Source organism: Mirounga angustirostris, unplaced genomic scaffold (assembly GCF_029215605.1).
Source record: "Mirounga angustirostris isolate CCGP_5_RB_7025 unplaced genomic scaffold, mMirAng1.0.hap1 SCAF_3, whole genome shotgun sequence".
NCBI lineage: Eukaryota > Metazoa > Chordata > Mammalia > Carnivora > Phocidae > Mirounga > Mirounga angustirostris.
This window is the reverse complement of record NW_026991711.1, coordinates 105,816,812-105,844,216: the sequence shown is the minus strand read 5'-3', so window position 1 is coordinate 105,844,216 and position 27,405 is coordinate 105,816,812. Positions and strand designations below refer to the sequence as shown.

The 27,405-nt window shown below is 36.9% G+C and overlaps 1 long non-coding RNA gene across 1 annotated transcript in view; it reads left to right on the top strand.

The window, feature by feature from the left end:
- LOC135363872 (uncharacterized) overlaps nucleotides 1-25,141 on the top strand; it is a 39,264-nt gene extending 14,123 nt beyond the window's left edge. Inside the window, exon 2 of the long non-coding RNA XR_010410128.1 lies at nucleotides 25,071-25,141. This is a non-coding gene — a long non-coding RNA (uncharacterized LOC135363872). The remainder of the gene's footprint in view (nucleotides 1-25,070) is intronic.
- Nucleotides 25,142-27,405: the final 2,264 nt, after the last annotated feature.

Here is a 27,405-nt window from a genome sequence, read left to right as displayed (position 1 = left end):
TCTCCCTCTAACCCTCCCCCCTCTCATGTACTCTCTCTCTCTCATTCTCGCTCTCTCAAATAAATAAATAAATCTTAAAAAAAAAAAACCTAATGATGTATTGTAGGGTGACTAACATAACATAAAATTAAATTAAAAAAAAAAAATTGCAGGCCCACATTGCTTCCCAGGTGAATGCTACCAGATTTTTAAGGAAGAAATAGTATCAATTCTACTCAAACATTCCCAAAAAATTAGAAGAGGAAGGAATGCATAACAACTCATTCTATGAGGTCAATATTACCCTAATATCAAAACTAGACAAAGGCATTACATAAATAGCTCTGAAAAAGAAAAAATAAAGATAGAGTGCTAATAGTCTCTGATTTCAAGAATTATTATAATACTGCAGCAATCAGTATAATGGTAAACAAGTTCAGCAATGTTTTAGGGTCAAGATCAATACAGAAAAATCAATGTGTTTCTACACACTACTAGGAAATAACCTGAAAATGAAATTAAGAATTTGATGTACAGTAGTATCAAAATTATACTATCACCTAACATATATCAAAATTAAATCAAAATAGATGAAAGACAAAATGTCAGAGCTACAATATGAATCAGTTCAAAGAAAACATGGATGTAAATGTTCATGAGCTTGGCTTAAGCAACAGTTTCTTAGATATGATACCAAAAGCACAATCAACCAAAGAAAATCTAGATATATTTGACCTCATCAAAGTTAAAAACTCTTGCAAATTAAAGGATACTATCAAGAAAATGAAGACAATGGGAGGAAGTATTTGTAAATCATATATCTGATAAGGAACTTTTATCTAGAAAATATAAAAATCTTTTACAACTCAAAAAATAAAAAGGTGAATAACCGAATTTAAAAATGGACAGATGACACAGGTATATAATTATTTGCAAACAACTATCTTGAAAATCCAGGAAAAAATTACTAGAATAAATGAAGAGTTCAGTATGATGGTTAGATACACAATTAGTATAAAAAAAATCAATATTTTCCTATATATTATCAACAATATGTTAACGAATGAAACAGAAAAAGGAACCTATTCTCAACAACAAAAACTATAAAATACCTAACAAAAATATGATTCATATGTTAAAAACTATAAAACTACAGGAAACAATAAAAGATCCAATAAATGTAGATACATAGCTTCTTCCTAATAGACACTGCTTTTGAGATATAAATCCTCCCCAAGGTAATTTAGAAATGTAATTCTACTCATCATTTAAAAAAGTTAAGCTGATTCTGTAGGTCAAATAGTAGAGAAAATAGAAAGTAATATCCTAGAAAATTGCTGACGAAAAAGAAAGGTAGAAACTTCTCTTTCAGAAATTAAAACACATTTGAAAATATAATTGTAAAAGTATGGGGTTGGTGCAGGCAGAGATATTGTTGAATAAGATTGAATAGAATTTAGAAACAGGAGTCTATACACTGGGCTTTAAGCACTGTAGTTAAGAGCATCGAATCTCAAGCCAAGCCTTAGTGGCTATGTATTCCTGAGCAAGTTGCTTAAACTCCACTTTAGTTTCCTTATGTGTAAAATAGGGACCATTGTACCACCCATATCTTATAGTTGTGAAGATTAAATGAATTAATATATATACTTTTTAAAGGGACAAATGATTTGAATATGCATTTCTCTAAAGATATACAAATGGTCGGTAAACACAATCTGTTAAAAGATTTTTAACATTATTGTTTATCTGGGAAATACACATGAAAACCACAGTGCGATACCACTTCCCACCCACTAGCATGACTGTAATCATAAAGTCAGATAACAATAGGTGTTGGTAAGGATGTGGAGAAATACACATTCCTTGTACATTGCTGGTAGGAATATAAAATGGTACAGCCTTTTTGGAAAACAGTCTGCCAGTTCCTGAAATTGCCAAACATATATCTACTATATGGTCTAGCAATTCCACTCTTAGGTATACCCAAAGGAATGAAAACTTATGTCTACACAAAAAGTCATACATGGGCGTTTATATGAACATTACTCATATAGCCAACAGGTGGAAACAACTCCAGTTGTCTATATACTGATGAATGGATAAACAAAATGTGGTAAAACCATTCAGTGGAAAAATATTCAGCCATGAGAAGAATGAAATAGGGGCGCCTGGGTGGCTCAGTTGGTTAAACATCTGTGTTCGGCTTGGGTCATTATCCTGGGGTCCTGGGATTGAACCCCATGTCTGGCTCCCTACTCAGCAGGGAGCCTGCTTCTCCCTCTCCCTCTCCCTCTGCCCCTCCCTCCTGCTTGTGCTCTCTCTCACTATCACTCTCTCTCAAATAAATAAAATCTTTTAAAAAAAGAATGAAATATTGACACATACAACATAGATGAACCTTGAAAACATGCTAACTGAAAGAAACTAGACGCAAAAGGCTACATATTGTATGAGTTTATTTGCATGAAGTAGACAAACCTGTAGAGGTAAAACGTAAATTAGTAGCTGCCAGGGTTAGGGGATGGATTGGAGAAGATGGAAAGTGACTGCTAATGATTATAGGGTGTTTTGGGAGGATGGGGAGTGGGAGGGAGATACTGAAAATGTCCTAAAATTACAATAATGATAATTGTACAACCTCTGGTTATATTAAATGCCACTAAATCACTAAATTATACACTTTGAAGGGTAAATTTACTGCTTGTTAATTAATATCACAATAAAAATGGATATAATCAGAGGGGGAATTGACTTATTTTTCTACCATCTAATCAGTTGTATAAGCTTTCCTCCATTTAACTCCTTCCATTCTCTCCTTAATCCATTCACCACTCCAATAACATCATCTTCCCAAGATCACCAGTAGCCTGCATTTGTTTAATCCATTGTCAACTTCTGTCCTAATTTTACTCAACCTTAGCAGCATCAAAAATAGATTGCCACTGCATCCTTTTTGATATAGCATTTTTTTCTAGAGTTCCACGAAATCACACTCACCTAGTTTTCTCTTACCAGATTTGTATAACCAGCTGCATATTCTTACTCTTCAGTTAGATTTCTAATAGGTTCTTAAAATTTCAAATGTATATGATACAATTATTACCTATAACCCCCATATGCATATTATGCCTGGTCTTTCTCATGAAAAGTTAACATGTAATCATTTACCTAGGTGCTCAGGCCAAAAACTCAGGAGTCATTTGCCACATTTGATTGTTCCCTTTCCCTGATCTTACCACATCTAATTCATTGGCAGGTCTTAATAGTTCTACTCTCAAAATAGAATCTGCTGAATCTGTCCAAGTCTCACTTATTCAAAGATGTCAAAGAGTCAGTGTGGACCAGTGCCTGGGATATTAGGTTCTATGTGGTCCCCTGGGCCACTGTAAAGACTCTCACCTTTAGTTCAAATGAAATTCGATTTTGCCCAAAGTAGTAACATGATCTAGCTTACATATTTAAAGATCACTCTGATTTCTGTGTTGAAGTTAAATTATATGGGGGTAGTGCAAAAAAGAAAATAGGGAACACGATGAGGAGGCTATTATAAGGTTTTTTTTTTTTTTTTAAATTTTATTTATTTGTCAGAGAGAGAGAACACAAGCAGGGGGAGCTGCAGGCAGAGGCAGAAGTAGAAGCAGGCTTCCTGCTGAGTAAGGAGCCCAATGCGGGACTGGATCCCAGGACCCTGGGATCATGACCTGAGCCAAAGGCAGATACTTAACTGATTGAGCCACCCAGGCATCCCAAGGCTATTATAAGTTTTAAAAGTGTGGATCATCAGGGTGGTCTGAGTCAATGCCTGGCTGTATTCTGACAGTCAGGCCAGACTCCTACTAAATCTGTGCCAGAAGTAGGAGACCGGCATATTTTGTATATATTGGGAGTGGGACAGTGGTGGTGGGGACTCTGCTGAAGATAATAAAGGGTAGCTCTTCTACTGATAGCTTGGAAGGAAATAATGTTCCACTTATTTAGGATTAGAAGACCAGCTCATTCTTAGAGTCTTCTGAAATAAAACTAGTAGAAAAATGCTAAAAGACAGGAAGATAGTGGCAGAGTAGGAGGCCCCCAGGCTCTCCTTGTCCCATAAATACAACTAGATAACTATAAACTCATTTTAAATACCCCAGAAGTTGACCTGAAGACTGACAAAACAACCTCCACAACTAAAGGAGGAGAATAGGCCACACTGAAGAAGGTAGAAAGTGTGGAGACATGGTTTAAGGGAGAAAGGGATCCTGACTGCTGCTGAAGAGAAAGAACTGGGGTCATAGGGAAGGGCAAGAGAGAGGAGCACATGGGGAATGCAGAGGAGAACATCACCTATAGCTATTGGCTTGGAAAATGAGAGGTGCTGAATTTTGTGAGTTCTTGCAACCAGCAGAGCTTAAAGCCTGAAATTTTAAAGGTCAGGAGTCTTGGCTGAGATACTCCAGGATGGAAGGTAGGTAAACAACCCAGGGATGGATAGTGCAGAAACAGTGAACTGAAGAGTACATGGGGCACACAGTAGGTAGATTATTTCCTCTTCTCAGACTATGTCCCTGAGAGGCAGAATTCACAGAGACACCTTTCTGAGAACAAAGGAGCTGGCCAGCAGGTACCATTTCCCTCCCCTACCCCCAGCATAACCACAGAGCCACTTGTGGGAAGCAGTGCAGTGTGGATACCAGCTGCCTAAACGCTAACCCCCACACCCTTGTGCTGCTGGAGTACTGTCCTCAGTCATGCTTACCTTAGTCCCAGTGTGGCGGGCCCCTCCCCTAGAAGACCAGCACAAACAATTGACCACATCATGTCTCTCAAACGGAGTTTTATAGGGCCTCAGTTGTGGTGGAGGTCTCATTTCACAAGCAGCCCAGAGCACACCTAGTTAAAACTCACCATATTCACATCCAGGGATGAAATACTGCCTCCCTCAGGCAAGGAGAGTCTTATGGACAATTGGCCTAAAGGACAGAGTAGCCAGAACACAACAGTGTATGCAGAACACACTGGAAACACTCCCTGGAAGTGCCAGGCCCTGGGCACTACATCACCTCTTCTTCATTAGGCCATTACTTTCAGGAACAGGAGACATAACTGGCTTTTCTAACACAGAGAAGCAGGCCCAGACTTAGACAAAATGAGAAGATAGAGAAAATTATCCAAAATGAAAGAACAAGATAAGGTCATAGCCAGAGATCAAAGTGAAACAGATATAAGTAACATGCCTGATGGAGAATTTAAAGCAGTGATCATAAGGGTACTCACTGGACTTGAGAAAAGAATGCAAGAAATCAGTGAGACCCTTACCACAGAGATAAAAGAATTTAAAAAAGAATCAGAGTTGAAGAATACAATAAACAGGGTCAGAAACAGGCTTAATGCAATGAACAACAGACTAAAAGAAGCAGAGGAACAGATTAGTGAACCAGAAGACAAAATAATGGAAAGTAATGAAACTGAATGAAAGAGAAAGAGTTACGTAACATGAGAATAGACCTAGGGAATTCAGTGTCTCCATCAAATGTTATAACATTCCTATTATAGGAGTCCCAGAAGAAGAGTAGAGAGGAAAGGGGGCAGAACGTTTACTTGAAGCAATAACTAAAAATTTCCTTAATCTGGGGAAGGAAACAGACCTGCAGATCCAGGAGTCATAGAGAACTTGGCAAACCAGAAGGGGGTGGCATGATATATTCAAAGTGCTGAATGGGAAAAATCTGCAGCCATGAATAGTCTATCTAGCAGAGCTGTCATTCAGAATAGAAGGAGAGATAAAGAGTTTCCCAGAAAAACAAAACTAAAGGAGTTCATTACCACTAAACCAGCCCTTGCAAGAAATATTACAGGGTACTCTGACTGCAAAGGAGAGTCCAAAGGTAACAAAGACAAGAAAGGATCAAAGAAAATCTCCAGAAACAATGACAAAACAAGTAATAAAATGTCAATAAATACATAACTATCAATGATTACTTTGAATTTAAATGGACTAAATGCCCTAATAAAAAGACATACAGTGTCAGAATGGATTAAAAAAAAAAAAAAAAAACAAGAGCCATCTATATGCTGCCTATAAGAGATTCATTTTAAAACTAAAGACACCTGTAGATTGAAAATGAGTGGATGGAGAAAATTAACATGCAAATGAATGTCAACAGAAAGCCAGAGAAGCAATACTTATATCTGACAGACTAGACTTTATTTTTTATTATTATTTTTACTTATTTGTTTTTTAAAAATCTCTTTTAAAGATCTCATTAATTCATTTGAGAGACAGAGACAGAGATAGTGGGAGAGAGCATGACTGGGGAGGACAGGGAGAAGCAGCCTCCCCAGTGAGCAGGGAGCCCTACTCGGGACTCGATCCCAGGACCCTGAGATCATGACATGAGCCAAAGGCAGATGCTTAACTGACTGAGTCACCCAGGCTCCCTGAACTGACAAACTATAAAACAAAGACTGTAACAAGAGACAGAGAAGGGCACTATATCATAATAAAAGGGATAATCCAACAAGAAGACATAAAAATTAAAAATATTTATGCACCCAACATGGAAGCACCCCAATACATAAAATAGTAAGAAACATAAAGGAGGACTGAATCCAACATGGCAGAGGAGTAGGAGACCTTAATTTCGTCTGGTTCCAGGAATTCAGCTAGATAGCTATCAAATCATTCTGAACACCTCTAAACTCAACTGGAGATCTAAGAAAAGAATAGCTGCAACTCTACAAATAGAAAAGCGAACACTTTCTGCAAGGAGGAGTTGTGGAGAAGCGAATCAAAGGCAATATATGGGAAGATAAACCTTCAGGGCAGGGAACCTCCGTAAGCTGGCTACCGGCAAGTGATATAGCAGCAGAGCACAAAACTGGAACTTTTGGAAGTCTGCTCTGGTGAGGGACGTCACTCAAGTGGCGAAGTGGGGGCAAAACCCTACCTGTGACAGTGTGGTCAGGATCTTCAGGGTCACAGGAAGACTGGTGGTGCCTGAGGGCGGCAGAGCTCCCACGTATAGGAATGGGGAAGCCAGCTACAAACAGTGAGTCCAGGAGTGGGCTCTTACCTTGGGGTTTCCATAACCCACAAACCACAGCACATTCAGGCAACTGCTCTCTGAGCAGGGGCCCAATAAGCGCAGAACTGGGGAGACCCCTCCTTCCTCCCCAGGGAGGGGGGTAGTGATCCGGGAGTGCATCACTGGAGTCTGCAGGGTTTGGAGACTTGAAACGGTCATGTACCTGAGATAGAAACGCTGGGTCAAAGGCTGGGTGAGCACAGAGTGCAGCCAGAGACCAAAGAGAGGGAGGGATTGACTGCTTTTATATGAGAGTGCACTGAGGAGTGGGGCCCCGAATTTTTGGCTCTGGGGCAGGAGATAGGAAGACTGCCATTTTCATTCTCATCCTCTAAAGCCTTCAGGGAACAAAAGCCACAGAGAACAAACCAGAGCAGATTACTTAGCCTGGCACCCTGGCAAGGCTGGTACAATTCCACCCGGGGCAAAAACACTTGAGAATTAATGCAACAGGCCCCTCCCCAGAAGATCAGCAAGAACATGCAGCCAACACCAAGTTTACCGATCAATGAGAACTGCAAAACTCCAGCGCTAGGGGGATACAGCACATAGAATTCATGCCTTTTTTTCCAATGATTCTTTAATCTTTCAACTTTAATTTTTAAAATCTTTTTTCTTTCCCTTTTCAACTAACTTCTTATTTTATTAACTCTTTTTTTTAATCTTTTTAAATTTTCATTCTTAAAGTTTCATTCTATCCCTTCATTGTATTTAATCTTATTTTTGTATATATATATATAAGTTTTTCTTTCTTTACAATTTTGGGATGCAGTTTTTTCTAACATACCAAAATACACCCAAAATCTAGTGTATGGCTCTGTTCTACTCAACTGCCTGACCATATTATCTTTTTTGTTGTTGTTGTTTTTTTCTTTTCCTTCCTTTGTTCTTTTGTTTTTTTGTTAAAATCTTTTAAAAGTATCTTCTTTACAGTTACATTCTATCCTTTCAATGTATTTAATTTTATTTTTGTATATATTAGTTTTTCTTTCTTTACAACTTTGAGATGTGGTTTCTTCTAACAAACTGATCAAAACACACTCAGGAGATAGTGTATTGCTCTGTTCTATTCACCTGCCTGTTCATATTCCTTCCTTTTTTGTTGTCGTTGGGTTTTTTTCCACTTTTGTTTTTTCTTGTCTTTTAATTTCCATTTTTACAAGTATATTCTATCCTTTCATTTTCATTGTATTTAATTTTATTTTTGTACATATATAAGTTTATTTCCTTAAAAATTTTGGGATCTAGTTTTCTAAAAAACAGACCAGGGGTGCCTGGGTGGCTCAGTCATTAAGCGTCTGACTTCGGCTCAGGTCATGATCCCAGGGTCCTGGGATCGAGACCCGCATTGGGCTCCCTGCTCGGCAGGAAGCCTGCTTCTCCCTCTCCCACTCCCCCTGCTTGTGTTCCCTCTCTCGCTGTGTCTCTCTCTGTCAAATAAATAAATAAAATCTTAAAAAAAATAAAAAATAATAAATAAAAATAAAAAACAGACCAAAATACACACAGAATCCAGTGCATGGCTCTATTCTACTCACCTGTCTGATTATATTCTTTTTTTCTTTTTCCTCTTTTAAATTGTTTTTGTTTGTTTGTTTGTTTGTTTTGGTTTTGTTTTGTTTTGTTTTTTCTTTTCTGGTTTCAGGTCTCTTCTGATTTGTTTAGTGTATATTTCTCGGGTCATTGTTGCCATTTTAGTATTTTGTTCTCTCATCTATTCTTCTCTGGACAGAATGACAAGATGTAAAAACTCACCTCAAAAAAGAGAACAAGAGGGGCACCTGGGTGGCTTAGTCAGTTAAGTGTCTGTCTTTGGCTCAGGTCATGATTTCAGGGTCCTGGGATTGAGCCCCACATCGGGCTCCCTGCTCAGCAAGGAGTCTACTTCTCTCTCTCCTTCTGCCTGCCATTCCCCTGCTTGTGCTTGCTTTCTGTCTCTCTCTCATTCTTACTCTCTCTTTGTCAAATAAATAAATAAAATCTTTAAAAAAAAAAAAAAGAGAACAAGAGCCTCTACTGACTGCCAGGGAACTAATCTGTAGGGATATAAGTAAGATGATGGAACTAGGGTTCAGAATAACAATTATAAAGATACTAGCTGGGCTTGAAAAAAGCATAGAAGACACTAGAGAATCTCTTTCTGGGGAAATAAAAGAACAAAAATCTAACCAAGTCAAAATCAAAAAGGCTATTAATGAGATGCAATAAAAAATGGAGGTACTAACCACTAGGATAAATGAGGCAGAAGAGAGAATTAGTGATATAGAAGACCGAATGATGGAGAATAAAGAAGCTGAGAAAAAGAGAGATAAACAAATACTGAATCACAAAGTGAGAATTCAAGAACTATGTGATACCATAAAGTGAAACAATATTAGTATAATTGGGATCCCAGAAGAAGAGGAAAGAAAGAGGGGGGCAGAAGGTGTATTGGAGCAAATTATAGCAGAGAACTTCCCTAAGCTGGGGAAGGAAACAGGCATCAAAATCCAGGAGGCACAGAGACACCCCCCACCAAAATCAGTTAAAAATAGGTCTACACACTGACATATAATAGTGAAATTTGCAGATCCCAGAAACAAAGAGAAAAGCCTGAAAGTAGCTAGGAAAAAATGTCTGTAAGCTGCAAGGGTAGAAATATTAGATTGGCAGCAGATCTATCCACAGAGACCTGGCAGGCTAGAAGGGACTAGCATGATATATTCAGGGTGTAAAATGAGAACAATGTGCAGCCAAGAATACTTTGTCCAGCTATGATGTTATTCAAAATAGAAGGAATGGGGGTGCCTGGGTGGCTCAGATGGTTAAGCGTCTGCCTTCGGCTCGGGTCATGGTCCCAGGGTCCGGGATTGAGCCCCATGTCGGGCTCCTGGCTAGCAGGGAGACTGCTTCTCCCTCTCCCTCTGCCTCTAACCCTGCCCATGCTCTCTCTCTCTCTCTCTCTCTCTATCTATCTCTGTGTCTCAAACGAATAAATAAAATCTTAAAAAAAAAAAACAAAACACTCATCAAAATAGAAGGAGTGACAAAAAGCTTCCTGGACAAACAGAAACTAAAAGAATTTGTGATCACCAGACCAGCCCTACAAGAAATATTAAAAGGGATCCTCTAAGCAGAGAGAGAGCCCCAAAGTAACATAGACCCGAAAGGAACAAAGACAGTATACAGTAACAGTCACTTTATAGGTAATACAATGGCACTAAATTCATATCTTTCACTAAATTCATATCTTTCAATATTTACCCTGAATGTAAATGGGCTAAATGCCCCAATCAAGACACAAGGTATCAAATTGGATAAAAAAGCAAGACCCATTGCACTGATATGCTGTCTGCAAGAGACTCATTTTAGACCCAAAGACACCTCCAGATTGAAAGTGAGGGGGTGGAAACCATTTATCATGCCAATGAACATCAAAAAAAAGCTGGGGTGGCAATCCTTATATCAGACAAATTCTATTTTAAACCAAAGACTGTAATAAGAGATGAGGAAGGACACTATATCATAATTAAAGGGTCTATCCAACAAGAAGATCTAACAATTGTGAACATTTATGCCCCTAACATGGGAGCAGGCAGTTATATAAGTCAGTTAAAAACAAAATTAAAGAAACACATCAATAATAATACAATGATAGTAGGGGACCTTAACACACCCCCTCACTACAATGGATAGATCATCTAAGCAGAATATCAACAAGGAAATGAGGGCTTTGATTGATACACTGGACTAGATGGACTTCACAGATATATTCAGAACATTCCATTCTAAAGCAACAGAATACCTATTCTTCTAGTGCACACGGAACATTCTCCAGAATAGATCACATACTGGGTCACAAGTCAGGTGTCAACGGTACCAAAAGATTGGGGTCATTCCCTGCATATTTTTTGGACCACAATGCTTTGAAACTTGAACTCAATCACAAGACGAAATTTGGAAAGAGCTCAAATACATGGAGGTTAAAGAGCATCCTACTAAAGAATGAATGGGTGAACCAGGAAATTAAAAAAGAATTAAAAAAATTCATGGGAACAAATAAAAATGAAAACACAGCTGTTCAAAGCCTTTGGGATACAGCAAAGTTGGTCCTAAGAGGGAAGTATATGCAATATAAACCTTTCTCAAGAAACAAGAAAGTTCTGAAATACACAACCTAACCTTAAACCTAATGGAGCTGGAAAAAAATAAAGCCAAAACCCAGTAGGAGAAGAGAAATAATCAAGAAGAGAGCAGAAATCAATGAAATAGAAACCCAAAGAACAGTAGAACAGATCAACGAAACTCGGAGCTTGTTCTTTGAAAGAATTAATACAATTGATAAACTCCTACCCATACTTATCAAAAGAAAAGAGAAAAACCCAAATAAATAAAATTATGAATGAAAGAGGAGAGATCACAACCAACACCAAAGAAATACAAAGAATTATAAGAACATAGTATGAGCAACTATATGCCAACAAATTAGGCATTCTGGAAGAAGTGGATGCATTCCTAGAGACATACAAACTATCAAAACTGAACCAGGAAGAAAGAGAAAACCTGAACAGACCCATAACCAGCAAGGAAATTGAAGGAGTAATTGAAAATCTCCCAACAAACAAGAAACCAGGGCTGGATGGCTTCCTAGGGAAATTCTACCAAATTATTTATTTATTTATTTATTTATTTATTTATTTATTTATTTATTTATTTATTTATTTAATGCCTTTATACAAGGGAAGCTCCTTTTCCCCTACCCAAAGAGTTCATTAATATAGACATTGGAGCAATTTCTTCATTTAAGAATATCACTTATGAATTGGTAAAAGATGATATCCATGGGCACCAGTCCAGCTTCTACTCTGCAGTGCAATCCTCAGACAGTCACCATGCCAAGGTCAGCAAGGTTGCCTCACCATCCAGAATTTATAGGTTAATTCCTGCCCCAAAAGACACTTGTGGATGAGTCCCCACATTTTCCATTTGAGGTGATGTTGACTTTTCCTGTCCCACTGGCCCTTGGGCTGTCGACCCATGTTTACTACCATCATTCTTTTTCTCTTTTTGCACAAAGGTGAATATAAAATTTCTTTGAATATAGCAGGATATCAGGAGGTAACCAGTCATATTTAAATTTGCCAGCACATAAGTGATTGAACTTCTGATGAGAGTACCCTATGGGCTCTCTTCAACTCTGATTCTACAAGAGAGGGTGTAAAGGAACTCAGAAATCCAACATTCCTCCAGTTACAGGACAGCCAGTTCCCAAATAGATTTCATAATGCTGGGGTTTCTGGTAATACAGATAAGGCTTTCGTTTAATTCTGACCTGAAGCCAGCACTGGTTACAGATTACAGACACATCCTCAAAACCAAAAATCAACACAAAAAGCATGAGAAGCCCTCCAAACAAGCCAACAACCCTCATTATTTCAGATATCAACCCAAGATGCCAGAGGAAACAGGATACCTCTACCAAACATTTAAAGAAGAAATAATACCTATTCTTCAGAAGCTGTTTCAAAAAATCAGAACGGAAGGATGACTTCCAAACTCTTTCTATGAAGCCAGCATTACCTTGATCCCAAAACCAGATGAAGACCCCACTAAAAAGGAGAATTACAGACTAATATCCCTGATGAACATGGATGCCAAAATTCTCACCACAATACTAGCAAATAAGATCCAACAGTACATTAAAAGGATTATTCATCATGACCAAGTGGAATTTATTCCTGGGCTGCAAGGGTGGTTCAACACCCCACAAATCAATTAATGTGATATGCTACATAAATAAAAGAAAGGACAAGAATCATAATCCTCTCAATAGATGCAGAAAAAACATTTGACAAAGTACAGCATTGTTTCTTGATTAAAACTCTTCACAGTGTAGGGATAGAGGGAAGATACCTCAATATCATAAAAGCTATGTATAAAAAGCTCACAGCAAATATCATTCTCAATGGGAAAAAACTGAGAGCTTTTCCCTTAAGGTCAGGAACACCACAGGGATGTCCACTATCACCACTGCTATTCAACATAGTACTAGAAGTCCTAGCCTCAGCAATCAGACAACACAAAGAAATAAAAGGCAGCCAAATCAGCAAAGAAAAAGTCAAACTCTCATTCTTTGCAGATGACATGATACTCTATGTGGAAAACCCAAAAGACTGTACCTCAAAATTGCCAGAACTCCTACAGGAATTCAGCAAAGTGGCAGGATATAAAATCAATGCACAGAAATCAGTTGCGTTTCTATACACTAACAATGAGACAGAAGAAAGACAAATTAAGGAGTTGATCCCATTTACAATTGCACACAAAACCATAAGATACCTAAGACTACACCTAACCAAACAGGCGAAGGATCTGTACTCAGAAAACTACAGAGCAGTCATGAAAGATATTGAGGAAGACACAAAGAAATGGAAAAACTTTCCATGCCATGGATTGGAAGAACAAATATTGTTAAAATGTCTGTGCTACCCAGAGCAATCTACACATTCAATGCAATCCCTATCAAAATACCATCAACTTTTTTCACAGTGCTGGAACAAATAATCCTAAAATTTGTATGGAACCAGAAAAGACCCCAAATAACCAAAGGAATGTTGAAAAAGAAAACCAAAACTAGTGGCATCACAATTCTGACTTCAAGCTCTATTACAAAGCTGTCATCATCAAGACAGTATGGTAGTGGTACAAAAACAGACACACAGATCAATGGAACAGAAGAGAGAACCCAGAAACCCAGAAAGGCTCAACCTTATGGTCAACTAAGCTTCAACAAAGTAAGAAAGAATATCCAATGGAAAAAAGAAAGTCTCTTCAACAAATGGTGTTGGGATAATTGGACAGCCATATGCAGAAGAATGAAACTGGACCATTTCCTTACACCATACACAAAAATAGACTCAAAACGGGTGAAAGACCTAAAAGTGAGACAGGAACCCATCAAAATCCTGAAGGAGAACACAGGCAGCAATCTCTTTCACCTCAGCTGCAGCAACTTCTTGCTAGACATGTCTCTTGGGACTTCATCAAAATAAAAAGCTTTTGCACAGCAAAGGAAACAGTTGACAAAACCAAAAGACAATTGACAGAATGGGAGAAGATATTTGCAAATGTTTTATCAGATAAAGGGCTAGTATCCAAGACCTATAGAGAACTTATCAAACTCAGCACCCACAAAATAAATAATCCAGTCAAGAAATGGGCAGAAGACATGAACAGACATTTGTCTAATAAGACATCTAAATGGCCAAAAGAAACATGAAAAAATGCTCAACATCACTCAGCATCAGGGAAATACAAATCAAAACCACAATGAGATATCACCTCACACCAGTCAGAATGGCTAAAATTAACAAGTCAAGAAACAACAGATGTTGGTGAGGATGTGGCGAAAGGGAAACCCTCCTATACTGTCAGTGGGAATGGAAGCTGGTGCAGCCACTCTGGAAAACAGTATGGAGGTTCCTCAAAAAGTTGAAAATAGAGCTACCCTATGGCCAGCAATTGCACTACTGGGTATTTACCCCAAAGATACAAATGTAGTGATCTGAAGGGGCACTGGCACCCCAATGTTTATAGCAGCAATGTCCACAATAGCCAAACTATGGAAAGAGCCCAGATGTCCATCGACAGATGAATGGATAAAGAAGGTGTGGTATATATATACAATAGAACACTACTCAGCCATCAAAAAAAAAAAAAAAAAAAAAATCTTGCCATTTGCAACAACATGGGTGGAACTAGAGGGTATTATGCAAAGCGAAGTAAGTCAATCAGAGAAAGACAATTATCATATGATCTCACTGATATGTGAAATTTAAGAAACAAAACAGAGGATCATAGGGGAAGACAGGAAAAAATAAAACAAGATGAAACCAGAGAGGGAGACAAGCTGACTATTAATCATAGGAACCAAACCGAGGGTTGCTGGAGGGCAGGGGGATGGGTTTATGGGGTAACTGGGTGATGGACATTAAGGAGGGCATGTGATGTAAAGAGCACTGGGTATTATATAAGACTGATGAATCACAGACCTGTACCTCGGAAACCAATAATAAATGATATGTTAATTAATTGAATTTAAATTAAAAGAAAAAAGAAACAATGAAGTTAAGTAAGCACGTTTGGTGACATATATGCTCTTTATAATCTGTTTATAAAATGAAATTAATAAATCTTTGTCATTTAATAAAAAGTTTTAAAAAAGAAACATAAAGGAACCCACTGATAATATGATAGTAGTAGAGAATTTTAACACCCTACTATATCAAGGGACAGATCACCTACAGAAAATCATTAAGGAAACAATGGCTTTGAATGACACACTGGACCAGATGGATGTAACAGATAATATTCATCCTGAAAGAGAAGAATACACATTCTTTCCAAGTGCACATGGGACATTCTCCAGAATAATCACAAATTAGCCCACAAAGAGGCCTTAACAAATACAAGAAAACTAAAATCATACAATGCACCTTTTTTGAACACAATGCTATGAAACTACAAATCATCCACAAGAAAAAAAGTCTGGAAAGACCACAAATACAGGATGTTAAACAACACGCTATTAAACAATGATGGGTCAACCAGGAAATTAAAAAAAATTTTTAAAAAAATACATGGAAACAAAGTGAAAACACTATGGTCTAAAACCTTTGGGATGCAACAAAAGCAGTCCTAGTCCTAAGAGGGATGTATATAGCAATATACAAGCCTACCTTAAGAAGCAAGAAAAATCTCAAATGACCTAACTTTTCACCTAAAGGAGCTAACAAACAACAAACAAAGCCTAAAGCCAGCAGAAGGAAGGAAATAATAAAGATTAAAGCAGAAATAAATGGTATAGAAACTAAACAAAAACAAAAACAAAACACAAAAAAACACGAAAAAACCCAATAGAACAAATCAATGAAACTAGTCGCTGGGGAAAATTAATAGAATTGATAAACCTCTAGCTGGACTTATCAAAAAGAAAAGAAAAGAGAAAGGACCCAAATAAATAAAATCACAAAGAGAGGAGAAATAACCAACATCACAGAAATATAAACAATTATAAGAGAGTGTTATGAAAGACTACACGCCCAACACATTGGACAACCTAGAAAAAATGGATAAATTCCTAGAAACATATAAATTGCCAAAACTAAAACAGGAAGAAATAGAAAACATGAACACACTGATAACGAGCAAAGAAATTGAATCAGTAATCAAAAAACTCCTAACAAACTAAAGTCCAGGATCAGATGGCTTCACAGTCCAATTCTACCAAACATGTAAAGAGTTAATACCTATTCTTCTCAAACTATTCTAAAAAATAGAAAAGGAAGGAAAACTTCCAAATTCAAATCTATGAGGCCAATATTATCCTGATGCCAAAACCAGTTAAAGATACCACTAAAAAGGAGTACTACAGGCCAATATCCCTGACAAACATAGATACAAAAACCCTCAATAAAATACTAGCTAACTGAATCCAACAATACATTTAAAAAATCATTCCCCACAATCAAGTGGGATTTATTTCTGGGCTGCAAGTTTGGTTCAGTATTCATAAATCAATCCACATGACAGATCACATTAATAAAAGAAAGGATAAGAACCATATGATCATTTCAATAGGTGCTGAAAAGGCATTTTACAAAGTACAACATCTATTCATGATAAAAACTCTCAACAAAGTAGGTTTATTGGGAATGTAACTCAACATAATAATGACCACATATGAAAATCCCACAGCAAACATCATCCTCCATGGGAAAAATCAAGGTCAGGAACAAGATAAGGATGTCCACTCTCACCATTTTTATTCAACGTAGTACTGGAAGTCCTAGTCACAGCAGTCAGACAACAAAAAGAAATAAACGTCATCCAAATCAGTAAGGAAGAAGTAAAACTTTCCCTATATGCAGATGACATGATACTATATATAGAAAACCTGAAAGGCTCTGCCAGAAAACTGCTGGAACTAATAAATGAGTTAAGTAAAGTTTCAGGATACAAAATCAATGTTTAGAAATATGTTGCATTTCTATACACCAATAATGAAGGAGCAGAAAGAGAAAGTAAGGAATCAATCCCATTTACAATTGTACCCAAAACAATAAGATACTTAGGAATAAACCTAACCAAAGAGGTGAAAGACCTGTACTCTGAAAACTATAAAACACTGATGAAAGAAATTGAAGATGATACAAAGAAATGGAAAGACATTCCACATTCATGGATTAAAAGAATAATTATTGTTGAAATTTCAATAGTACTCAAAACCATCTACACATTTAATGCAATCCCTTTCAAAATATCAATAGCCTTTTTTGCAGAGTTAGAACAAATAATCATAAAATTTGTATGGAACCACAAAAGACCGCAAATAGCCAAAACAATCTTGAAAAAGAAGAGCAAAGCTAAAGGCATCACAATTCATGACTTCAAGTTATATTATAAAGCTGTAGTAACCAAAACTGTATGGTAGTGGCACAGAAATAGACACATAGGTCAACGGAACTGAATAGAAAACCCAGAAATATACCCACAACTAGATGGTCAATTAATCTTTGACAAAGCAGGAAAGAATATCTAATGGGAAAAAAGACAGTGTCTCCCACAAATGTTGTTGGGAAAACTGAACATCAACATTCAAAAGAATGAAACTGGACCACTTTCTTATACATACATAAAAAACAAACTCAAAATGGATTAAAGACCTAAATGTGAGACCTGAATCAATAAAAATCCCAAAAAGAACACAGACAGTAACTTTTTTGTCATCGGCCATTTCAAGTTTTTTTTAGATATGTCTCCTAAGTCATGGGAAACAAAAGCAAAAGTAAACTATTGGGACTACATCAAAATACAAAGCTTTTGAACAGCAAAGGAAACAACTAAGAAAACTAAAAGACAACCTACTGAATGGGAGAAGATATTTGCAAATGATATATTCAGTAAGGGGTTAATATTCAAAATATATAAAGAACTTATAAAACTCAACACTCCAAAACCAAATAATCCAATAAAAATATGTAAAAGACATGAACAGACATTTTCCCAAAGATGACATATGGATGGCCAACAGACACATGAAAAGATGTTCAACATCACTGATCAGGGAAATGCAAATCAAAACTACGTGAGATAGCACACTTGTCAGAATGGTTAAAATCAACAACACAAGAAACAACAAGTATTGGTGAGGTTGTAGAGAAGGGGAATACTCTTGCACTGTTGGTGGGAATGCAAACTTGTGCGACCACTCTGGAAAACAGCAAAAAAACTCAAAAAGTTAAAAATAGAACTACCCTACAATTCAGATATTGCACTACTAGGTATTTACTGAAGGAATACAAAAACATACTAACTCAGAGGGATACATGCACCCTAATGTTTATAACAGCATTATCTACAATATACAAATTACAGAAACAGCCCATGTCTGTTGATTGATGTATGGATAAAGAAGATGTACACACACACACGTGTGCATGCATGTGCGCACTGGAATATTACTCGGCTATAAAAAAGAATATAATCTTGCCATTTGCAATGGCATGGGTGCAACTAGTATTATGCTAAATGAAATAAGTCAGTCAGAGAAAGACAAATACCATATGATTTCACTCATATGTAGAATTTAAGAAATGAAACAAATAAGCAGAAGGAGAAAAAAAGAGAGAGAGAGATGAACCAGAAACAGACTCTTAAGTACAGAGAACAAACTGATGGTTACCAGAAGGGAGGCAGGTGGGGGGATCGGTTAAATAGACAATGGGGATTAAGGCATGCACTTGTTGTGATGAACACCAGGTGATGTATGGAAGGGTTGAATCACTATATTGTACAACTTGAAACTAATATTACACTGTATGTTAACTAACTGGAATTTAAATAAAAACTTGAAAAAAATTTTTTTTTAAAGATTTTATTTATTTATTTGAGACAGAATGAGAGAGACAGAGAGCACATGAGAGGGGGAAGGGTCAGAGGGAGAAGCAGGCTCCCTGCCAAGTAGGGAGCCTGATGCGGGACTCGATCCCGGGACTCCAGGATCATGACCTGAGCTGAAGGCAGTTGCTTAACCAACTGAGCCACCCAGGCGCCCCAAAAAACATTTTTAAAGTGTTATTGTTTGGACTAAGTGTTGACAATGGAGATGTAAGTTGTGGTTGAATTCTATACATACTTTTAATGTAGCACCAAAAATAATTTCCTACTAAAGTAGATGTGGAACATGAGAGGAAGAGAAAAATCAAATTATGGTACCAGGTATATGGTCTGAGCAACTGGAAGGAGGGGTATGCCATTTCCTGAGTAGGGGAAGACAATTGAAGAAGAATGTTTGGATAGGAGATAAGTTTGAACATTTCCAGTTAAAATCATTTATCAGATATCCAGATAGAGAGACCAAGTAGGATATTGAATATATGAGTTATGAATTCTGAGGAGAGGGCCCAGCTAGAGAAATAAATTCTGGAGTTGTCGGTATATATGTGGTATTTAAAGCCATGAAACTGGATAAAATCATCAATTTAGGCAGCATAGATATAGGAAAGGCTATGGACTGAGTCCTGATGCCCTCTAGTCATTGGAAGTCAGAAGGATAAGGCAGAACCAACAAGGAAGGCTGTGATAAAATGGCCAGTGGAGTAGGACAAAAACCAAGTGAGTGTATTACCATTTTAAGATGGGTGAAATTGCAATATACTTGTATCCTGAAAGTAATAGCCTAGTGGAAAGGGGAACACTGATGTTGCAGGTAGAGAGATACAAATTGCTGGAGTGATGTCCTTGAATAGGCAAGAAAGTATGGGATTAAAATACTAGATAACATATTGGTCTAGATGGGGGCAGGGACAATTCATTCATAGTAACAAAAAGGAAGGCAACATGTAGCACAGATACCAAATGGGTAGATACTGTGGTGGGAAGTTCTCAAGGTTCTCTTCTGACAGACAAATAAGGTCACTGGAAAAGGGAAGAGAGGTCAAGGAACTGAGAGGCCATGGTAAATTCTATAATCACCAATAATTATGATAGAAATGTTGGATAGAATGACAATGAACTGGGGGCCCAAATCTTCAAGGAATAAGGAGGATTCTTCAAGGGGTACTCCTAGGATGGCAGATAGTGGTATTATGGTGGGAAGAGATGAGATTCAAAGATGGAGTTTCTGGGGAAGAGGGTGGGAAAATGATCTAGAAGTAGTAAAAAGCCATAAGGAGAACACTTAGCCTACTGCCAGGCCCAGTGGTTTGAGGAACCTGAAAGGAGTAATTGGTACTACTTGTGAGGGCTATATAGGAGAAGCTTTGTTCCCAGGGAAGAGATGGAGACATGTGAAAGCATGGAAATGCAAGAAATAAGGTTTGAGTTGTCACAAGGACTAGTAACTGGAGGGCCATAATTTAGTGTCCAGGGAAGAGGATGCTAAAAATCCTAAAAGGTAGGGACAGACCTATAAAACATGGGCTTATTCTGCCCAAATGCCAATAGCATCCCCTATTAGGAATCTAAAGGTCAGGGAAGAGCTGGAGGATTCTTTTAGTTGGATTCCTCCAGAAAGCAACACTGATTGTAAGTAGTTTATTTGGAGGTGCTGAGAAAACTAGTAAAGGAAGAGGAAAGTAGATCCAGGGAAAGGAAATCAACTAGTGGTGCATTATTAAGCCAGGTACCTCAGTCAGTAACTGGAGATTAATCTTATGGGACCTTAAAAATGGGGTAACTGAGAAAAGAGCAAAATACACTTCTCACAATTATTCAGTGTCAAGGGTGAGAGAGCTGAAGTAGATACCAACATCTGAGAGTCCTTGATTGAGGGATGCAGATGTGATGGATATGGGCAAAGCACTGACCGCCTCTATACAAGGATATAGAATGAAGGTTTATCTGTGGAATAAATTACAATAAGCAGAATCGCAGGGTCTGAGACAAGTACATTTGTGATTTTGATAGACATCTCCAAATTGTTCATCACACAGTGTATACTTAGATTCATATCAGAAATGAATGAGTGCCTATTTCTTCATGCCCTCCTCAAGCTTATAATCTGTTAAACTCTTTGCTTTTTACCAGTCTTTTGGTTAAACAAGTATTTCAGTATAATTTTAATTCTCATTTATCTAATTAGGAGTGAGGATGGGGAGCTTAACATATTTAGAAGCCTTTTTATTTCCTTTTCTGCAAATTGCAAGTTAATATTTTTTTGTCTATCAATCTTTTTCTTATTGATCTGTAGAAAACCAGCCTTTTGTGATATGTAGTGCAAATATTTTTCTAGTTTATTGTGTGTCTTTTTTGTGAATCCTTATGGAATTCTGTCCATTACTCTCTCCATTGGGGCTAGAGCCCTGGCCTCCTACCAAATTTTTACTTCCACTCCTGACTCCTGGATACTATTCTCTTTGTACAACACAGAGTGTCCTTTGTAAAATATGAATCAGATCATACTGCATCCCTACTAAAAATACCCCAAGGACTACTGCTCTGCACACTTAAATCTAACCCCTACGCCATGGCCATTATGACCCTGTATGATTCACACCTTTCCTACTCTTTGAACTAATCTTTAGCTCTCTGTGCAGAGAAATGACTTTTCAGACTCTAGAACAAGCTGAACTTGTTCATGCTTTATGGCTTTTATGCTTTGTGTTTAATATTCCTTATGGCTGGAATGTTCTCCTTCTAAACTACACATGGTTCTCTTTCTTCCCCATTTGGCCATCTGCATGCACATCACCCTCTGAAAGGGGCCTACCCTCCCCATTAGAGTCAAAATGGCACACACCTCCATACCACACTCCCAGTTTTCAGGTCTCTCTCCACCTCTTTGTTGTTGTACTTAGCATAATCTCTAGAATATAACAGACTCTTAATATTTTACCCAAAAGTATGCCTCAGAATTAAAGGACATTGTCTTACATTCAGATTCTTTCTAGTCATTCATAATTTAGGGTATTTTCTAAATTATTTTAAACAAATAGTGTATGGGGAATACAATTAAGTTGAAATGGCCAAAATCAATGCTAGTTTTAAAACTATGTTTATACAGGTCACTTGACTGAACTATTTTAAAGGGTGGAAAAAGGAGACACAATAATGTAAACAGATTTAGTTTTTTGGAGTGGGGGGTTATGACCTTAAAACTATGAATTTAATCATAGAAACATGCCTCTCAAATATCACTTAAAAAGCAATGTAGTGGAGCAGGTAAAATGGGTGAAGAGGATCAAAAGATATAAATTTCTAGTTAAGAATAAACAAGTCATGGGGTTGTAAGGTACAGTATAGGGAATATAGTCAATAATATTGCAACAACTTTGTATGATGACAGATAGTATTTAGACTTATGGGGATCATTTCATAATGTATAAAAATATTGAATTGCTATGATGTACACCTGAAACTAATAGGTATTATATGTCAATTACATGTCAATTAAAAAAAGGCAATGTAACAAGTATAAATATTGTGTAAATAGATTTAAAAAAAAACCTATCCTAACATTATATGAATAGATACTTGTAGCTTAGAATAAAAATTACAGTTGATACCGTTATACATATATTTTAAAAATGCTCTCATTCAAATAATTTTCATAAAATCATATGCTCTGAAAACTATTAGAAGATGATAAAAGCAGTCTAAATTTCTTGAGTCTACCTATGAAGCATATTTGCTTGAAGAGCTAGCTTGACTCACAACAGATTTATAACAAACAAGAAACAAATTTTTGTTTTTGTAAGCTAAGAAGATTGGGGTTGTGGGGTTTTGTTTTGTTTTGTTTTTTCACTAAAGTATAATATAACCTATACAAATACAACTATCTACAATATAACCTTGAGTCAACCTAGCCATCTAAAGGTAGATTCAATCTCCCCTACATTCTTTTAAGGAAAAAGCAATGTATAAAATAATATATAAATAGGTAACTCTGGACATGCTGCCCAGAAATATCCTAACCTATAAGTATAAAATTTAAAAACTATTACTTTTTAAAAAATTAAAATAATTCCTTAATGTTATCAATCATATACAGATTATACTAATTTGTTTTAAAATACCATAACCATAGTGTTTAAAAACTCGCAGCTTGTGGATCTTATTTTTTAAATGTCTGCATTTTTGCAAGAAATATGAAAAACAAATGTTTTCCAAAAAATACAAAAACTTTTCTTGTTTTATTCTAAAACATGAAAAGAATACACATGGTCACCTGAACTTGGTGTTAGGAGTATTGATTTACCAGATGGAGGCTTTTGTCCACACTCTTAAGGTAATGAATCAAATCTCCAGTTTCATAAAATATGCTAAAACCATGTCAGAGAAATACCTGCGTTAATTACTTTAATAACATTTTATAGCAAGATATATTTTTACTAGTAAACTATATTTTCCATATTCCCATCTTCCACTGGATATGAGGATTTCTCAAAGTCTGGCTTGAGACTATCTGTGGAAATACCACCTCCCTCTTCTTTATGCGTGCTGTACAGTAATCTGCTCCCTCGGAGAACCAGGGTTTTGACTGACCTATGGTTAGTGGAGAGTGATGGCATTCTCTGGAGCAAGGGTAGCATAGTGAAAAGCTCATCATTTCCATTTGGAAATGTCCAGTCCTATATCCCATATCCACTGCTTCTAGATTCATTCACCAAGAGACACAGGGACCCAGGCAAATTTCTTACCATATTGTACCAGCATGTGCTACCACATCTTTCTGTATAGCAATTTCTCTGTTTACAATTCTCGATCCTAGAATTTTATCCCAGACCAGAACATATTCACTATGATATGTAGGAATTCTATAATTATATGCATTGGTATAAGAATCTAAATAATTACCAATAATGCCTTCTATTATTATTTACCATTTTATTAAAAAGAAAAAAAAATGTGTTTTATTGCCTACAGTATTCTACAAACCCTTCATTTGTTTTAATTATGAAGTTGTTATTGTGAAGACACTCTTTAATCATCATCATCTGGCTTGGAAATTTCATAAACTCAATTACTAAGTTAATGTCTATGGCCTGGTTTATAATAATATGGCTTCAATTAGCCATGATTCCAAAAGAGAAACAGCATGGTGTGGTAGTAGACCAAGGCCCTCCATAAGAAGCAGTTGTTCTGGATTCTCATGTCCCTTGAGTTGCAGTGAGACCTCAGCATAACATTAAACTTCACTCCATAAAATGAAGACACAGACATAGTTACGTCTTACTGATTCAAATGCAGGATAGGACAAGATGGTCTTTTCAGGCCTCTTCTAAAACTAAAACCATTGGCTGACTTAGAATTAGGATCATATTAAGAACTGAAAATTGTAGAAAATACTTGACTCTTTCAGGTGGAGATCTATTTGTCCAGATATAATATGCCTATCTATCCAAAATGACTAGCTAGATTAAAAAAAAAAAAAAAATTACTGATCCTTAAAAAAAAAAGTACCCAAGCTAACAAAAGATCTTTTAAATTTTTTTCCTTCCAAATTTTTACTTAAAATCTAGGTTTTTTTTTTTTCCAGTACGTGCCCTCTTTAATACCCATCACCAGGCTAACCCATCCTAGATCTTTTAAATTTTATTAGTAAATACTATGGTTCTGGGAATGAAAGAAGAAGAGCCAATGAATGTGAATCAGACAGGTCTTGTAAGGAATGACTTCATATTTTTCCCTTGTATGTGTGACAGAATGATGGGTAAGGACTTATTCTAAGTTTTCCAGGTCCAGGTTGCTGTACCTATGGACTAAAAAGGAAAGCAGTGGTACTAGACTGAAGAGGAAAGCTGTTTTGGTACTCTAAGGCCATTTCCATCCACTTTCTTAAGACTTCTCTTCCCAAAGAAAGTAGAATGACAGCACATTTAGATTTGGGAAAGTACTGATTGTTAGAACACCTTGCCACCAACACTCTGGGATCAGTTGGGATGGAACAGGGGAAAAAAAACAAAACCTTCAGCCAGTTCATTAAAAACATATGTTTGAAATCTCTTTTTGATTTGTGGCTTTTCTTGATGACTTTTCCAGACATCTGCTTTTATTTTCCTACAAGTTATTTCAAAGGATAATGAAAGGTGGGTAAAAAAGATTTTTTCAAGCTCTATGGGGAAAAAGAAAGTATAGATTATTTTTGTCCTTGCTTTGATCATTCTTTCCATGACTCTCCAGTCAGCTTCATAAACTATTACTAAGATCAAAACATAACAATTTCTGTTATCATTCTGAACGTATCTGCCTGAGTAAATGTGCAGAAGTTTCTTTTCATTGGCCTATTCAGGAGCATAGTTCTTAGAAATATATAACACAGAACTCCTATAACCCTATTCATTAAAAACTGATTTGTCACTGACAAGGGTTCAGTGGACTCTCAGCATATGTAACAGCTTTGAAATAAGACTCAAGTGTCATTCCTTTTTATGTAGCTACAGACATGTACCTGTTGTCCTTAATGATCTCATTTTCCCTACTTTTGTTGTCTCCAGTTCCTCCAAGCTGGAAATAGTAGTGTCCTTCTCATGCTGGACCAGGCTGACCTCAGTTCCATAGCAGAGGCTGACCAGGTCAGGAGGTTAGAGCAGTTTTGTTAGCACCACCTATAGACAGAGACTACAACTATTCTTCTTGGCTTATAATTGGCTTGGTCCTTGGAAGCTCTTGGAATGGAGCATATGAACATTTTATTGCAGGTTTCTTCCTCCCCGTTACCATCTTAGTCTAGATCATGAATTTGTTTTGCTTTCCTTGCTGGACTTGAGATACTCCATGAACTGGAGTTCACTTGGCTGTAGCTCCAATTCCTTATTTGGCTTGCATCAAGCCTCTTTTTTGTGGACCCTGGCTCCTGATAAGAGGTTTCCTGTGAAGGGAGTCATAAACAACATCAGATGGATTCCTAGTGTTCTTCTTCCCCTGACTGATGGAAACCCTTAGTTACTTAGTCTTGAGGCTGCCATGTCTTTTGGCTTTTGTGCATTTGATTTTCTGGCTACTCCCCCAGAAGTTAGCTGCTCAAGACTGGTTGATATTCTCATGCTCTATACCTCAGTCTCAGATTCTCCTTTCTTGGTTATACATGTTGCTAGGTATTGTCTTAATCTGCCCAATTTATGATAGATAGCATGGCATTTATCTCTATATGCACATACAAGTGCATTTGTTTCCAGTAATTTAAGATAGACTCAGTAAAGATTAAGGCATTATATCTCTGACTTTCCCTGGAATCCTCAAATACTAATGTGGAAGAAGGTAGTCCTGAAGCCATTTGAAGCCCTTGAAGCTACTATTCAATTGACCTAGAGAATTGTACTTACAGTTTATACTTGTCCATCCTCTTCTGGATCTATGACATGCCTAAGTGACACTTCATGTATCTACCTTAGGCTAATAGGAATCACTGCTTGTAATTCCATCACTTGATGGTTTCTGGACTCTCCATAACTTCAGAAGGCATTCCTTCTCCTAACAATCCATTTCATACCTAAAGTTGCTTTAAGTTTTGCCTTTGACCCAGTTGAGCAAAAAACATGATGCTGATATCTAAACAATGTGTTTTTATTTTACAGACTCTGGCAGTTGAGAGCTTTCAAAGTTGTTACTCTAGCACTGGAGTTTTATTTCCCACAGTACAACTTTAGTAGTATGGAGTTTCTTCCCATTTACTAAAAGCATTTTTCTATAGACACAAGTTTTAATTCTCCTTAGCCTCCTAGAAATCTTTCCCTTCCTGGCATCTTTCCCAGATCATTTCTTCAACCCTCATCAGAAATTTTCATTTTCTCTAATTTATCAAATCAGAGAAGCATTCATTGCTCAGGATTTTTTTTAACCTGTCCTTTGTAACAGAGATTAGATTCTTCTTCAGAACACAGAACACCAAATTGATAATAATCTCAGACAAAAGCATAATTATAGCACATCTAGAGTACTGGAAGAGTCTTATTGGTATTCCTGCTTCCTGTGATCACAGTGAACTATAAAATTCTGTGGTTCTACCAATAATCAGCCAGGCAACTTGTTTTTGTCTTGGTTGCTAAGAACTCCTGTCAATATTGTTTTAAAATCTGGATTTTGTCTTCTTCTCAAGCTATTAATCTCTGTTAATCTGTGACATATTAGTACTTTTCACCTTATGAATATTCATGCCTGTTTCCCTAATGGTTGTAAGACATGGTATTCAGCATAGTCCATAGCTGTTTTCCCCCAGGGATTTTTTGTCACCATCATCCTAGGATTCTATCTCTCTTTTAAGTTAAATTCCCCGTTTGCTTGATCCTAGTCTTCCTCTTCCTTTTTGATGAAGTATATTCTCTTTTAGTTGCCTGAGAAAGGTTGTGTGGGAGTATATAAGTCAGGGTTCAACCAG